Consider the following 15,545-nt stretch of genomic DNA (forward strand, 5'->3'; position numbering starts at 1 on the left):
AAAGAGGAGGATCAAGGCTGCTCTGTGCAAAACCATTGCACAGAGCAGGTAAGTATAATGTGTTTATCATTTTAATTAAAAAAAAACATAAAAAACAAAGTTTTACAACCACTTTAAACACTAGCTACCTGTTTTTTGGTCTCAATAATATAGAACGAGTATGTGCAGTGTCACCAAAACTCTTGATCTACATAGCTTTTAGTATAGATTTCCAGTAAAGCCTACAATTTAGCAATGAACTGCACTACAACAATAACTGAAACAAGACAGAATTCTAGTTATGTTAGTCTGGTTATGAATTGTCAACATACAAAAATAATTTCAGCCAAACAAAATGACAGTAATAGAACAATTTCTTTCTCCTTTAGTGAAAATTGTTTTCTGAAGATCTGCATCTAGTTGGAAAAAAATAGCATGTAATCACTATACAGTGACTGATAGAAACTATGTGATGGAAATTTGAGGCATGGGTTCTTGTGGCAATGGCAGTTATTGTCACTTTCTACAAATGGGTTCACTCAGCCATCAACTTGGGAGAGAGGAATATCAGTGCATTACATTAAATCAGTGCAATGTCAACAAAAAAATAGTTTAATTTGCTATGATATGACTTAGCGATTTTGTTGCATGTATTTGTCCAAAATAATTTATTCTGACCATTGCAATGCATTATTGGTAAAAGCTGGTGAGTCTAGTGTTTATGTACATTTAGCCAGTCTACTGGGTTTTTTTTTTCTGTTCTCCAGCTGAACACGCCTTTGGTGTGTTTTTTTTTTTCAGCCTGTAAATTCCCCTTTTATAATACGCCTGTAAACACCTATGTGTGCATGGACACATAGGCTTACATAGGAGGAGCTTTTGCAGGCTGAAAAAAACAAACAAACGCTCAACGCCTGTTAAAGTGACTTTTTAAGCTTGATGTGCATAGGGCCTCAGAATACAAGGGCACCTACTGGTGTGTACAAATATAATATAGTCTAATATAAAAATTATAATCTCACAATGTACAAAGAACACACAGAGAATGCCAGGCTACATTGATAGCATTAGCTTTCATTTACACCAATCCTGTAAGCCTCCTGGTAGAAACTTTATATTTATAATTATAATCATCTTGTTGGACTGATGTTGAATTATGTTTGTACAAATTATACTGTACACACTTTACTGACCATGCATGTTCCCATATTGGGATCCGTTCTATAGCATTGTGTAAGTGTACATCATTATCCTTTGCTGGGTTTGCCAGTCTTTTAATTGCCAATATATTGCAGTATTGTTGCCAATCAATAGCAAACCATGCCACCTAGGACAAGGTTGCAGAAGCAGAAAAACATTTGTGATTTCAGTGTGGTAGCGGCTGCCATGCACTTCCACCTATGTGAATAGTCTTGCCCAGTAGTGATTGTGTTTATTATTTTTCAGTCTTGCACCATACTGTATATGCGATCTTTGGTACTGCATAGCCTGTTGGTGCCTGTTTGTTATGGCATGGTAGCTGGTAAGACAACCGTCCGTCTTTTTAGCCAATATTTCTTTATGTACCAGATAGAGTGGGATGGTTCAAATCTTTGTTATGTCTTTGTCCCATGGGGAATTTCCCGATTGACCATACGGACATGACGAGATTCTCAACAATAGGGGCCGGGACAGCAAAAAAAAAAAACCTGCAGAGCTTCTACCTTTTCACTTCCTTCTCAGCAACACAATATGCAATAAGGAAATCTCAAAGGGGACATGGACAACAACAAAAGTCTAACAAAGGGTCTGAAAAAAAAGTTTTAACTTTTGTCTCTGGAGAGTCCCTGTTTACTTGTTGCCTGATACACAGGAATTAAAAGTATAATCTCCTCACCAGGACCATAAACAAACTCATTGAGATTCTAAGCTAGGGGTCTCCAAACTCTCTAAACAACAGGCCGGCTTATTATCAGACTTTAGGGGGGCCGGAGTGGCCAGTGGGAGTAGAATATGTCTTAGCGTCAATGGGAGTAAAAAAAAAAAAATGACATAGTGCTTGTAGACAGTGGAAGGAGGAATAGTGTCCAATCATTAGTATTAGTTGGGAGAATAGTGCCCCATCACTAGTATTAGTGAAAGGAATAGAACCCCATCATTGGTATTAGTGGGATGAATAATGCCCCATCACTGGTGACAGTGGGAGCAATAGTGCCCCATCACTGGTGTCAGTGGGAGGAATAGTGCCCCATCACTGGTGTCAGTGGGAGGAATAGTGCCCCATCATTGGTATCAGCGGAAGGAATAGTGCCCCATCATTGGTGTCAGTGGGAGGAATAGTGCCCCATCACTGGTGTCAGTGGGAGGAATAGTGCCCCATCATTGGTATCAGCGGAAGGAATAGTGCCCCATCATTGGTGTCAGTGGGAGGAATAGTGCCCCATCATTGGTGTCAGTGGGAGGAATAGTGCCTCATCATTGGTATCAGTGGGAGGAATAGTGCCCCAACATTGGTATTGGTTGGAGGAATAGTGTCCCATCATTGGTATCAGTGGGAGGAACAGTGCCCCATCATTGGTGTCAGTGGGAGGAATAGTGCCCCGTCATTGGTGTCAGTGGGAGGAATAGTGCCTCATCATTGGCATCAGTGGGATGAATAGTGCCCCATCAATGGTATTACTTGGAGAAATAGTGCCTAATTGTTTATATTAGTGGGAGGAATTGTGCCTCATCATTGGTGTCAGTGGAAGGAAAATGCCCCATTGTTGGTGTCTGTGGGAGGAATAGTACCCCGAGGGCTGTATTGCGGCAAGCAAAGGGCCGCATTCAGCCCACAGGCCGCAGTTTGGAGACCACTGTTCTAAGACTTCAGAACTACAGAAAGAGTTTTTCTTGGATAATGACATAAAACACTGCATAAACTGTTGTTATATGAATCCTGAATAATAATAATAATAATATTAAAGGGACTGATGTGTCAATACAAGATTGTATGCATGATTACAAGGATAGCAACATTTAAATTGCACTTAATACTTAAAACACCAACTTTGGCAGTCCTGCATGTGTGAAAAGTATATAAAATTTATTTCCAGGAATGGACTGTAAAAAAATATCAAACACCTCTACATTCTTCAAAAGATCAGCTGAAATTTGAAGACATGTTTCTTCTCATCTTCTGCCAAGATTTGAGGCTCCATCTTTGCAGAAATCTCATTTCCAAATCATCCTTTACAATCTACTGCACTGTTTCTCTGTTCATGTTCAATTCTTCTGCCATCGTTCGCACCCCCAATCTATGATCTGAGCGTATTAGGGTTCACACTCTGTCCACATTTGCATTTGTCCTTTGTGTTTTTAACTGCCCACTTCTTGGGTCAGCACAGACATCTTCCCGCCCTCCTTAAATCACCTATGCCATTCAAAAACACTTGATTTCTTATTGGAATGTTTGTCATAAGTCTGCTGTAACAGAGCTAAAGTTTCACTCAACACTTTTCACACAACATTTAATGCTAATCTGCTGCTCCAGATCCCCGTCACTCATTTTCCACCAACAGCACAACACACACACGTGTTATTTCCTCTGCTACTCCATAAAGTAGTATAAAGTAGACCTTTAAAGTTAAAAGGTCTGGGATCCAGGTGAGTGCAAGTTAGAACATGTCAGAATATGCTCGAGTGTAAAGGGTTGTGTGACTCACCACCACATTACTATGCCACGGGCATTCCGGGAACTAAATTGTTATAATCCACATATAGTATATCTACAGGTTGTAGAGCCACAATGAAACAGCTGATTATTCCTGCAGACACCTCTACCCTTTGGACACCCAACAGTAATTGCTAAAAATCTTTCAGATAGATTTCAACAAATTATGAAGAGGTAAAATAAATATAGAAATTACAAATAATTACGAAGGTACGGTAATTTAGTAAATCTAATATTTTCTAAATTAAAGGACAACTTCACTTTTAATGACTATGTTTCCCCCACTAATCTCATTGTAAGCATTAGGCATTATAGCTACAGTCAAGTGAAAAACACCCCATGGAAATAGCCGATTTTCCACATACTTGAACAGGAAAGCATTCTTTATGCAAACAGTGCTTACAGATGAAAATGATATACTTTGACAAAAACACTTGTCTGTTCAATCATTTAGTTAACAAAAATATTATTAGAGATAGTGGTGTACTGTAGCTATAGAACACACTTGTCCTCAGAAACTGACATTGACCCCTTTTGCAGAAATTACTTCTTATAGGTATTTGATATAACTACCCACCAGTCTCTGACATAGACTAGTCATCCTTAAAATTTCTTTTAGTTGCAAAGTGTTTGTGGGTTTCCTTGCATGAATTGTGGTTTTCAAAAGCCCCTACAAGCGCCACAACAGTTCAAAAGGATTCAAATCAGAGCTTTGACAAGGTCGAACCAAAAAACTTCATTCATTGTTTCTGAGCCATTCCTTAGTGAATTTGCTAGTGTGCTTCAGAACATTATTGTGTTGAAAGATCCATTTCTGGTTTAACTTCAGCTTTTAGATAGCCTCGGATTCTCATCAAGCATACTTTGATATGATGCAGAATTAATTGCGGACTGCAAGCTACCCAGGCTTTGAGGCAGCAAAGCAAAACCAAACCATAAGCTTTCCACCACCAGGCTTCACAGTTGGTATGAGGTTCTTCCCTTGAAATGCTGCCTTCAGTTTGTGTCAAAATGTAATATTACTGTGGCCAAACAACTCTATCTTTGATTCATCACTCCACAGTGCATTGTTCTAGAAGGTCTTTTCTTTGCCTATATTTTCAATGGCAAACTGTAATCTTGTTCTAATTTTTTTTTTTAGGGCAGCAGATGTTAATTTTTCTTGCACACCTCTTATGCCGGTTAAATTGGTGCAATTCTTTTCGGATTGTGAATGCATTTAGACTCCAGCTTTTGCGAGAGTTATCTGAAAATCTTGCAATTAAATTGGGGGACTTCTTTTGGCATCAAATAGTCAGTTTTTGGGCTAAAGTTGATAGTCTGGCCAGTCCTAAAGAAATTGGCAGTCCTTGGAAATCTATACCACTTGAAGATTATTTGCCTTGCACTGAAATGGTTAATTCCAAATAATTTGACTATTTTATTTAAATTGCTTGCAAGAACCATGTCCATGCACAACCTTCTTTCTGAGGCCCTTAGAGAGTTCTTTTGATCTTGGCATTTAGGATACCACACAACTTAATAGCAAAGCGAACACCAGACCTTAGATATGTGAGGTTTAAGAGTGGCCTCACACTGCCCCAGTGAGATCCAGCTGTGCTTTGGGCAAGGCTCATTTAACCTACGGGTTTCATGTGGGTTAGCTGCGCTTTCCTATAGACTTCGAACATGTTCCGCGATTTTGGTGTGGTTTCAGAAAATGCACCATAGATGCAGTACAAAGGAGTTTTGGTGTACCACAGGACCTTATAGAAGTCTTTGGGAAAGCACAATTAACCTGCGCAAAACCCAAGAGTTAGCTGTGCTTTAGCAAAAACTGCAGTGGGGCAGTGCTAAGCCGCCCTAAATAAGACATGTTCCACCTGTATACTCCCTAAGGAGGTTCCAGTCATTGGCACTTAATATGGAACACCTATATCTAATTTCATGGATTTGAAGTGATCATAAATGTAGGGGTGTACTTACTTTTTCCACATGAAAAATCTGAATGTTCATTGATTTAGATTACGAAAAATGAATACACAATGTCATTTGATCAAGTATATCAACTTTATCTTTAGACATTGTTTGATTGAAAAGCCCAAAGCTCTGACGAGGACAAGGATCACCATCAAAGGACACGGCGTCTGCACCAGCAGAAGCAGTGAGCAAAGTAACCAACAGAACGGAACAAAACAAAACAACAAAGAGAACACTGGAAGTTTTTACAGCATCAAAATCCCTAAGGGAAAATTGAACAACAAGTCAACAAGGTAAGACCTGCTAGTCAAAGAATGACAAAAGGCCAAAGCCTTTCCAGACAGAAGTCCTTCTAAAATGGAAGGGAAGGAACCACTCCACAGACCTTTAGAGACTATGGGGGAAATACACTGTGCACTTTGCAAGTGCAGTTGCACTTGACAAGTGTTGTTGCTCCAGAGCGTAGTAAATACTTTGCAGAAAATACCCAATCACATGCAAGGAAAATGAAAACAACAGCGTTTTTGCTTTCACCTGATTGGTTGGCATACGTCAGCAGAGCTTCTCCTCATTTACTAAGCTCTGGAGAAACTACACTTGCAAAGTGCGCAGTTTCTTTGGCTTTAGTAAATCAACTACTGTGGGTAAATATTCTGGACAATTAGATCCACAGTGATGACATCACATCCCACCAGACTTCCAGATACCAAGGGCGAAACTAAGGAAAACAAGAAGTCAATAAGAGAAGGTGAGGTGAAGTAAAAAGGGCAAGCCCCCAAGTTCCCCACTAGCCCTTGAATGAGAAGGATGGGAGAGTACTATGACTATTAGGGAAGATTCCACTAATCCAAGTGGTGCAAAGTACTTCAGCAAGGGTCCAAGGTGGCCAGCCTTCCTCATTGGTGACTAATAGTTACCACACTAGACATTTGTAAAGCTCCAAATGGTGGAAACTTGCAGCAGTTGGGCCTTTTGAGGCAATCCTGGAAATCAGAGCCTAGAAAAACTCATCCTTTTCAAAGAAGGTTCCCAAAGAGTCTCACAATGAGAATGCAAGAAGGAAGCACTAGGGTGGACATAAGGTCTTGTCAACGACTAACAGTACCATTGAAGAAGAATGGAAGAATACTCAGAAACCCCAGCAGCTTGATGAGGGTTGTAAATGAGCTGTATTGACACAGTAGCTATAGGAGGGCAGCAGAAAAGAACCACAGACCAGAGATCAATTGGTACTTCAGCAGAAGAAATAGCAGTAGAATGGTGCCTCCTCCACTCTGAATGGAAAGAGATTGCACCGTACTCCACCAAGTAGATTAGATCATCACTCAATTCCTCAGTCCTAACCATTAATGCGGTAAGATGGTGGTGCAAGGAATTGTAATATTTTGCTCAATAGTACCAACTGTGAGGTAGCTCCCAGTGCTTCCGCCCTACTCACTACATAAGCTGTCAAAAACAGGGTCACACCTGAGCCTGTGCCATGGTTCTGGACCTGGAATGGGCTCTGTGGCTAGCGAACACAGTACACAAAGATCTAGAAAGTGCCACAACGAGCCTAGTGCCTGAAGGTCACATTCCAGTTAAGCCCGCAATCTTCCAGTCCAGCGGGATCTGGGTATGGTTACCAAATCCAATGTTGAGGAAAATAGGTTGCTGTGTGGAAACAAAAAGTGCTTTTGAAGTCTTGATTAAAGTCAATGAAGATGCTGTCTGAAGAATACATTTAAAAATGAAAAAGTAGGAACAAAAAGGCTAGCAAAAATATAGTTACATTTTTTCTCAGCAGCGCAGAGAGAAAAGCGTATAACCTCCTAGGACACTAGCAACCATGACTGTTAGAGGCAGGGTTAAATGGGGGCTGGCCTTCAACATTCACAGGCTGGGGCAGGGAAGTGACCTAGCTATATTGCTTTACTACATTCGAGAAACAGTCAGGTCTCTAGATTGGCTGTAGTGTGGCAGGGCTGTATAAATCTCAGGACTGTGTGGACAAAAAATAAAACTTTCGTAGGTAAAACAGCTCCTATACATGCATGTATTTCAGTGATATATAGCAGTTTCTCTGCAGACAGCTTTAAACCATAGCAGGTCTTTTACTGACATGGTACAAAGATCGGTTATTCTGTCTTATGTGCTTTAACCACCATGTATGAACTAATGTAGTTTAGTTTTCATTTTGCTAAAGTATTTCTTTGTTGTTTAAATATATATATTTTATTGATTTTTAGTCAGTAAAGTATATACAATAACATACAGAACAATTTGAACAGTCTCTCACTTCCCACCATACCAGGGTGAGTATAGGATGTATTGAAAGTATGTATAGGATGTATTGACAAAAAAAATCACAATAGCAATATAAAAATAAATAGCATATGTAAGGATAAGTCAGAGACTTGGATCCAGAGTATCAAGTGTATGGGTAGATATAACCCATAAGCCCCATACTTTTTTTTTTTTTAAAGATCTTTGGCTTTATCCTGAGATTGTAAGTATGTTTGTCCAGAACATTTTTGATCATTTTCTTTCCCAAATGTAACGGGGGGGGGGGGGGATGGGGAGAAGGGGGGGGGTGTATTTTGAAATTTGTGGGTCTCCAATAATGCCTAGCAGGCAGTTTTTAGGATGGAAAATGTTGAAATGTTGTGAAGGTCCCGGGCTGAGGAGATACAGACTTTATGCCTGAAGTCCCAAACATAGTGAGAGGTTCAGAAACAATAGAAAGTCAGTGTCAGGGAACCAGTCCTCATGCAGCTAATGCTCGTATGCATGTGCCAGTATATAGACGGACTCAGGATAGTAACCAGCTTGCACTGCAACGTCAGCACAATTGTGTGTATTGGCATATATCCAGTTCCCATAATGATACCAAGCTGACGATTTAAAGCCGATCCATGTGAGTCAAAGCACTACAGTGAGACAGTAAAAGGACTGATAGGTCATAAATAACCTCCCAATTGTCCCCCCAAGTTAACCCCTTCACTGCCCTGTCACCAGTGTCATTAGTACAGATTAGTAGTGGTGCACTGAAATTAAAATTCTGGTGCCGAAACCGAAAATTCAGGATGCACTTGGCTGAAAACTGAAACCGAAATGGACAGTTTTGAAAAATTAATATATTTTTCAAACGTAAATTTTTTGGGAAAATAATACACTTTAATGATTTAAAAACAAACATAACACAATTTATACTACAATTATTGTATCATGAATTATTGTAATAATTCATATTATTGCAAAATATGAAAGATGATGTTACGCCGAGTAAATAGATACCCAACATGTCATGCTTTAAAATTGTGCACGCTCGTGAAATGGCGTCAAACTACGGTACTTAAAAATATCCATGAGTGACTCTTTAAAAATTTCTACAGGTTACCAGTGTAAAGTTACAGAGGAGGTCTAGTGCTAGAATTATTGCTCTGGCTCTAAAGTTTGAGGCGATACCTCACATGTGTGGTTTGAACACAGTTTACATATGTGGGCGTGGCCTACATATGCGTTCACCACTATGCGCGAGTACGGAGGGGCGGAGGCACTTTTTAAAATTTTTTTTTTTTTTTACATTGTCCCTTTAAAAAATTTGTTTAAACACTTTTATTCCTATCACAAGAAATGCCTGGTTTCCAAGGCGCCTGAAGAGGAAGTGACATCGGTCCGGTCCTCCAAGGGCATAGAGATGAGTGGATGCTATCTTTCCTTTTCTTATCTTTATGCCCAGCGCTGGGATCGTTTGCTGGTTTCTCAGGTAAGGCTGAGATCTACCAAGCGGCGGCAGTGGGGTCATTTTCGGCACCTGTATCGGTGCTTATTTTCATATCGGCCAATGGCTAATAGGGGTGTATATCCATATCCAACGAAAGGTACTCTAGTGAAGAGGCCTACAGGACTCTAAGCATGTCAGATGAGAGCAAAGGGGAAGCCTCACTGACAGAATCAGGTTCAGAGTATGAACCTGTAGAGAGCAGCGGCTCCCTGACAGATAGCTCAGACGATGGAGTAGAGGTTCTTGCTAAGGTCAGGTGTACTTGACCCTGTTCCCAGGTTGCTGAGGTTTTACAATTGCTCATATGCAGCAGAATGCCCGTACTAGTGCCGCTCTACCTTTTGGTGAACTTGCGAGCACCAGCGGCCTAGTACATCCTGGTCTTTTTCATACCAGCACTGCAGTATCACTTAGTGACATGGCGAGTCCAATAAGTGCAGTACAAGCTGATGCAGTGGTTAGCACAAGCAGTGTCCCACAGCCACCATAAATTCAAATACAGGCTCGTAGAGCCCATAGTATCCTTCTGGAAGTGCTTTCAAATCCTTATTGGCAGCCCACAAATTCTGAAGCACCAGTACTTCCCTCATTCACTGCCCAACCCGGAATTCAGGTGGAAACAGCAAATTTAACTATAGTACTTGATTTTTTGAAATCAAAGATCTTTATGGAACGATAGTGGATCAAAGCAATTTATACGCACAACAATTTATCGCCGCCAACCCAAATTCAAACCTTGCCAGACCATTTGCATGGAAACCTATTACAGTTTCATAAGTTTAAAGTTTTTTGAGCCTAACCCTCAACAAGGGCATTGCTAAAAAAAATTAATTGCGGTTGTATTGGTCCACAGACCTGATTCATCATATGCCTGTGTTCTCTGTTGCTATGGCCAGGCATAGATATCATAATTTAATGAGATTTATGCATTTCAATAACAATACACTCTATTGTCCTTGGGGTGACCCTGAATTTGACCGGCTCCACAAAATTCGGCCCCTCGAAATCACCTTAACCAGAAATTTGCATATGTGTATACTCCCCAGCGAAACATCTGTGTTGATGAGTCCCTCATTCATTTTTCTGGTCGCCTTGAATTCAAACAATTTCTCTCCAGCAAGCGTGCCAGATATGGGGTCAAAATATATAAGACCTTAAGACCTGAGAGAGGGCAACAGGCTATATATGTCATTTTCAGATTTCCTAGCAAAAAGATAGTCATGTGGAGCCCCCCCGGATGCCTAGACTACATGGGGAGCAGTGGCAAGATAGGGTGACACCAAGTCCCAACCTTTTCCACATGGGGTGCCACTTATTTGTAGACAATTTTTATAGAAGCGTGCCACTAGTTTGACATTTGTACCATCTTGGAATTGGTGCATGTGGCACCACGAAACCTGATCGCTGGGGCTTCCACCACTCACTTGTAAATACCTGTCCTAGAAAGGGGGAGAAAGTCTGCTTAAAAATGTATTGCTCGCATTGAAGTGGAAGGACAAACGGGATGTTTTTTTCCCATCTTCCGTTCATGCAGACACTACCATCCAAATTTCCACGGCAGCTGGTGTTGTTGAGAAGCCTCTCGGTGTCCATGAGTATAGCATTAACATGGGAAGGGTGGACTTCAACAACCAGATGATGAAGCCGTACTTAGTTTCCTGTAAAGCCATATGCTGGTACAAAAAAGTGTCTGTATATTTATTTCAATTGGCTCTGTACAACGCTTTTGTGCTTTACAAAGCAATTGGAAGTGGATGCTTCCTAAAATTCCAGGAAGAGATCACGGCCTTTTTGTGCCCAGAAGGTGCTTTGGCCCAAACCCCCAACCCAGATGCAGTGAGGCGGCTGCATGAGGGGCATTTTCCTGATGCCATTCCTGGTACCCCAACCCAAATGTCACCCCAAAAAAATGTATTTGCAGCAGACATGGAATTAGGTGTGACACCTGTCTTTTTTGCCCCTCCTGCCCTGGCCAACCTGGTCACTGCCTCAAGGACTGCTTCCATCGCTACCATACACTAGTGAAGCAATAGTATAGGTACAATCTAGGGCACTTATATATACAGTCTCGAGAGATTTTAGGTAGTCAGGAAACTGGCTATCGCATTTTGAGAGACCCTAACATCTGCATGTTACAGTTTAAAAAAAAAAAAAGTAATAACCCATACAAAGTAAAAAGTAAAAAAAAAATTGTTGTAGTTTTATTGAGTTACTGTTTTATTGTTAACCATTGCTGTTTTCTTTGTAGGAATGCCATTCAGCTGCAGCACCGATGTGTTTATTTTGGCAACAACTGGGTCTTGCTCTCAGAATATTACGTGTGTGCAGGCTGCTGGATGAGATTTTTCATCCACAGTTAAAAAAAAACAAAACATACTGTAAGCTCCATAAATATTTGGGCACAGGCACAATTTTAGTTTTTTCGGGTATTTACCAAAAGATATTCACACTATAGTTATATAATGGATATGGGCTGAAAGTGCAACCAAATTGGGAGGAAGGGTTTAGGAATTACAGCTCTTAACAGTAGCCATCCCCCCTTTTTCAAGGGACCAAAAGTAATTGGACAATTGAATCAAAAGCTGTTTCATGGCCAGGTATGGGCTACTTCTTTATCAGTTAAGCAGGTAAAAGATCTGGAGTTGATTCTAAGTGTGGTATTTGAATTTGGAATCTATTGCTGTGAACCTACATCATGAGTTCAAAGGAGCTGTCCATGCAAGTGAAACAGGCCATTGTAAGGCTTCAAAAATGAAACAAAGCCATCAGAGATAGCAGCAACATTGGGAGTGGCCAAATCAACAGTTTGGTACATTCTGAGGAAAGAAGAACGCACTGGTGAGCTCTGCAATGTCCACGGCAGACAACAGTGGTGGATGATCGCAAGATTCTCTCTATGGTAAAGAAAAACCCATTGACAACATCCAGGCAAGTGAAGGACACTCTCTAGGAAGTGGGAGTATCATTGTCAAAGTCTACAATCAAGAGAAGACTTCACGAGAGCAAATACAGAGGGTTCACCACAAGGTGCAAACCATTCATAAGCCTGAAGAATAGAAAAGCCAGATTAGACTTTGCCAAAAAACATGTAAAAAAACCAGACCAGTTCTGGAAAAGCATTCTTTGGACAGATGAAACTAAGATTAATCTGTACCAGAATGGCTAGAAAATTACTCTGAACCCCCAAACATCATATATTTTTTTAAAAGCACAATATATTGGCCAATTGTTTGGTAAAATATAAAAGATGATGGTATGCAGAGTAAAAGGATGCCAAACATGACATGCTTTAAAATTGAACACGCCATGTGCAACGGTGACAAACTACATACAAGGAAATGACGGGAAGGCGGAGGAATGGCTTGGTCTTCAAGTGGTTAGAAGAGTGAGTGATGTGTGGCACAAGCCTCTAATACTGGGCATAAAATGCCAAGATACATTTTTGTTGACACCCCCAACTGTTTGCTGAGAGGCATGTTGAGTCAATAGAAGAATTTATTTTTTACTACAAGTTTTTGGATAATGACAAAAAAAATTTTTTTTTTATACACAAAGTTGTCACAAATGATATATTGCTCATACATGCCATGGGTATATATGGCATTATACCACATGTGAGAGACTTTTTGGCAGTCTAGCCGCGTACAGGACCCCAAAATCGAATAAGCACTGTCAGGCTTTTAAAGGGCTTTATTTCCTCATCACACTTCCTGACTATCGATCACAGTTTTGGAGGCCCCGAAATGCCAGAATAATACAACCCCCCCCCCTCAAAATTACCCCTTTTTGGAAAGTAGACATCCCAAGGAATTTGAAAAGAGGCATGGTGAGTATTTTGCAGATCTCGTTTGTTACCACAAATTTTTGGAAAATGAAGAAAACAAAAAGACAGGTTTTCGTTTTCTTTTTCAAAACCTTGTGAGAAACATAGAGATGTGCAAAATACTCACCATGCCTCTTATTAAATTCCTTGTGGTGTCTACTTTCCTAAAAGGGGTCATTTGGTGGGGTTTGGTGCTATCCTGGCATTTCAGGGCCTCCAAAACTGATCGGTAGTGAGGAAGTGAAACGATGGAAGTTAAGCACTTTCAGGCTTTCAAAGTGGTCATTGGATTTCAGGCTCCTGTATGTGGCTAGGCTCCCAAAAAGTGTCACACGTGGTATCCCCATACTCAGAAGTACCGTGCTTCCCTGAAAATAAGACATGGTCTTATATTTGTTTTGCTCAAAAAAAACACACTAGGTCTTATTTTCAGGGTAGGTCTTGTTTTTTAATGTACAGATGTGGCCAGGGGGTGCAGAGGTGAGCTGCAGGAAGTTGTGGAGGAGGGTTACTATAGAGAGGGCCGACTGATGACAGTTGTGAGCTGCAGTCAGGTGTTGCAGACGTGAATTGAAAGGCGAGTTCCAGACAAGGTGCAAAGATGAGCCACAGACAGGGTGCAGGGGTGAGTTGCGGACAGAGGATGCAGAGGTGAGCTGTGGCTCGGGGGTACAGAGGCAAGCTGTGGCAACGGGGTGCAGAGCTGAGCTGTGGTGGGGGGGGGGGTGTGCAGAGGTCGGTTGCAGCAGCTCACCTATGCACCCTGTCTGCAACTCACCTGTCAATTTATCTCTGCAACACCTGACTGCAGCTTACCTTTGCACAGTCCCCCTCCACTTCCCTCATATGGTTAGCTAGCTTTGCAAAACATAGCTGTCAGCAGCTGTCCCCTCTCTATAATAACTCCCATTTTGGGTCCTATCTTCCCACACAGTGCACCAAGTGCACTCACTTACTGCTCCACTTCTTCCCCACTGGCCTGCGATCACCCCTGGGGCATCAGCATCCATGCATTAGGCTGCAAAATGAGATGCCCCACCCTACTCCTAAACAGACTGCACACCGCGCCCGCAGATATCTGTTCCTTCCCTGTCCCACACAGAGTACAGAGGTAGGGTGGTTCTGTGGGAGTGGATGTGACTTGCAAACACAAAAGTTGCAATTCTGTGTTTATAAGAGACAGTAGATATTGGTGTGCACAGGGCCAGTGTCGGAGGTGGCGGAACGGCACTCCACCACATTCCAGGTGAAAAAAAGCCCTGATCACAACTAGGTCTCATTTGCAGGGAAACAGGGTTGCAGAATATATTTTGGGGTGTAATCCCAAATATACCCATAGCATATGTGAGCAATATACCATTTAAATGACAAAATGTTTTTGTAATTTTCTAAAACCTTGTGGAGAAAAAAAGAAAAGATGTTCCATGGACTCATTATGCCTCTCAGCAGATAGCTTACGGGGGTCTACTTTCCGAAAAGGTTTCATTTGGGGGTGTTTGTACTGCCCTGTCATTTTAGCACCTCAAGAAATGTGATGGGCAGTCAGAAAGTAAAAGCTGTGTAAGTTCCAGTATCCATACCATAGTTTGTAGACGCTATAAAGCTTTCACACAAAACAATTAATATACACCTGGGATTATTTTTTTTACCAAAGACATGTAGCAAAATACATTTTGGCCTAAATTTATGACTTTGAGTCTATTGGATATTTTTAAAAATTAGAAATTAGAAAATATAATTGTTTTCAACATTTTAGGTCTTGTGCTGTTTATAGCGAAAAAAAAAAAAATCCAGAGGTGATCAAATACCACTAAAGAAAGCTCTATTTGTGGGAAAAAAATTACAAATTTCATTTATGTACAGCATTGCATGACTGCGCAATTGTCAAACAAGTGCAGCGCCATATAGCAAACGATGGCACAAATTCCAGAATCTATACCATAGTTTGTAGACGCTATACCTTTCACATAAACAAACTAATATACACGTATTGGGATTTTTTATTACCATAGGCATGTAGCAGAATACATTTTGTCCTAAATGTCTGACTAACTTTGAGTTTACTATATATTTTTTTTTAGAACCGAAAGTAAAAAAATATGTTTTGTTTTCAAAATCATCAGAGTCATCTTACATGACTCTGGTGACCATTCCACTGTATGGTCTTGGCCACCGTGCTGCAGCTCAGTTTCAGGGTCTTGACAATCTCATAGCCTAGGCCATCTTTATGTAGAGCAACAATTCTTTTTTTCAGATCCTCAGAGAGTTCTTTGCCATGAGGTGCCATGTTGAACTTCCAGTGACCAGTATGAGAGAGTGAGAGTGAG

The sequence above is a fragment of the Staurois parvus genome, unplaced genomic scaffold (genome assembly GCF_062004578.1).
Source record: "Staurois parvus isolate SC_StPar_1 unplaced genomic scaffold, SC_StPar_1.0 ptg000321l, whole genome shotgun sequence".
NCBI lineage: Eukaryota > Metazoa > Chordata > Amphibia > Anura > Ranidae > Staurois > Staurois parvus.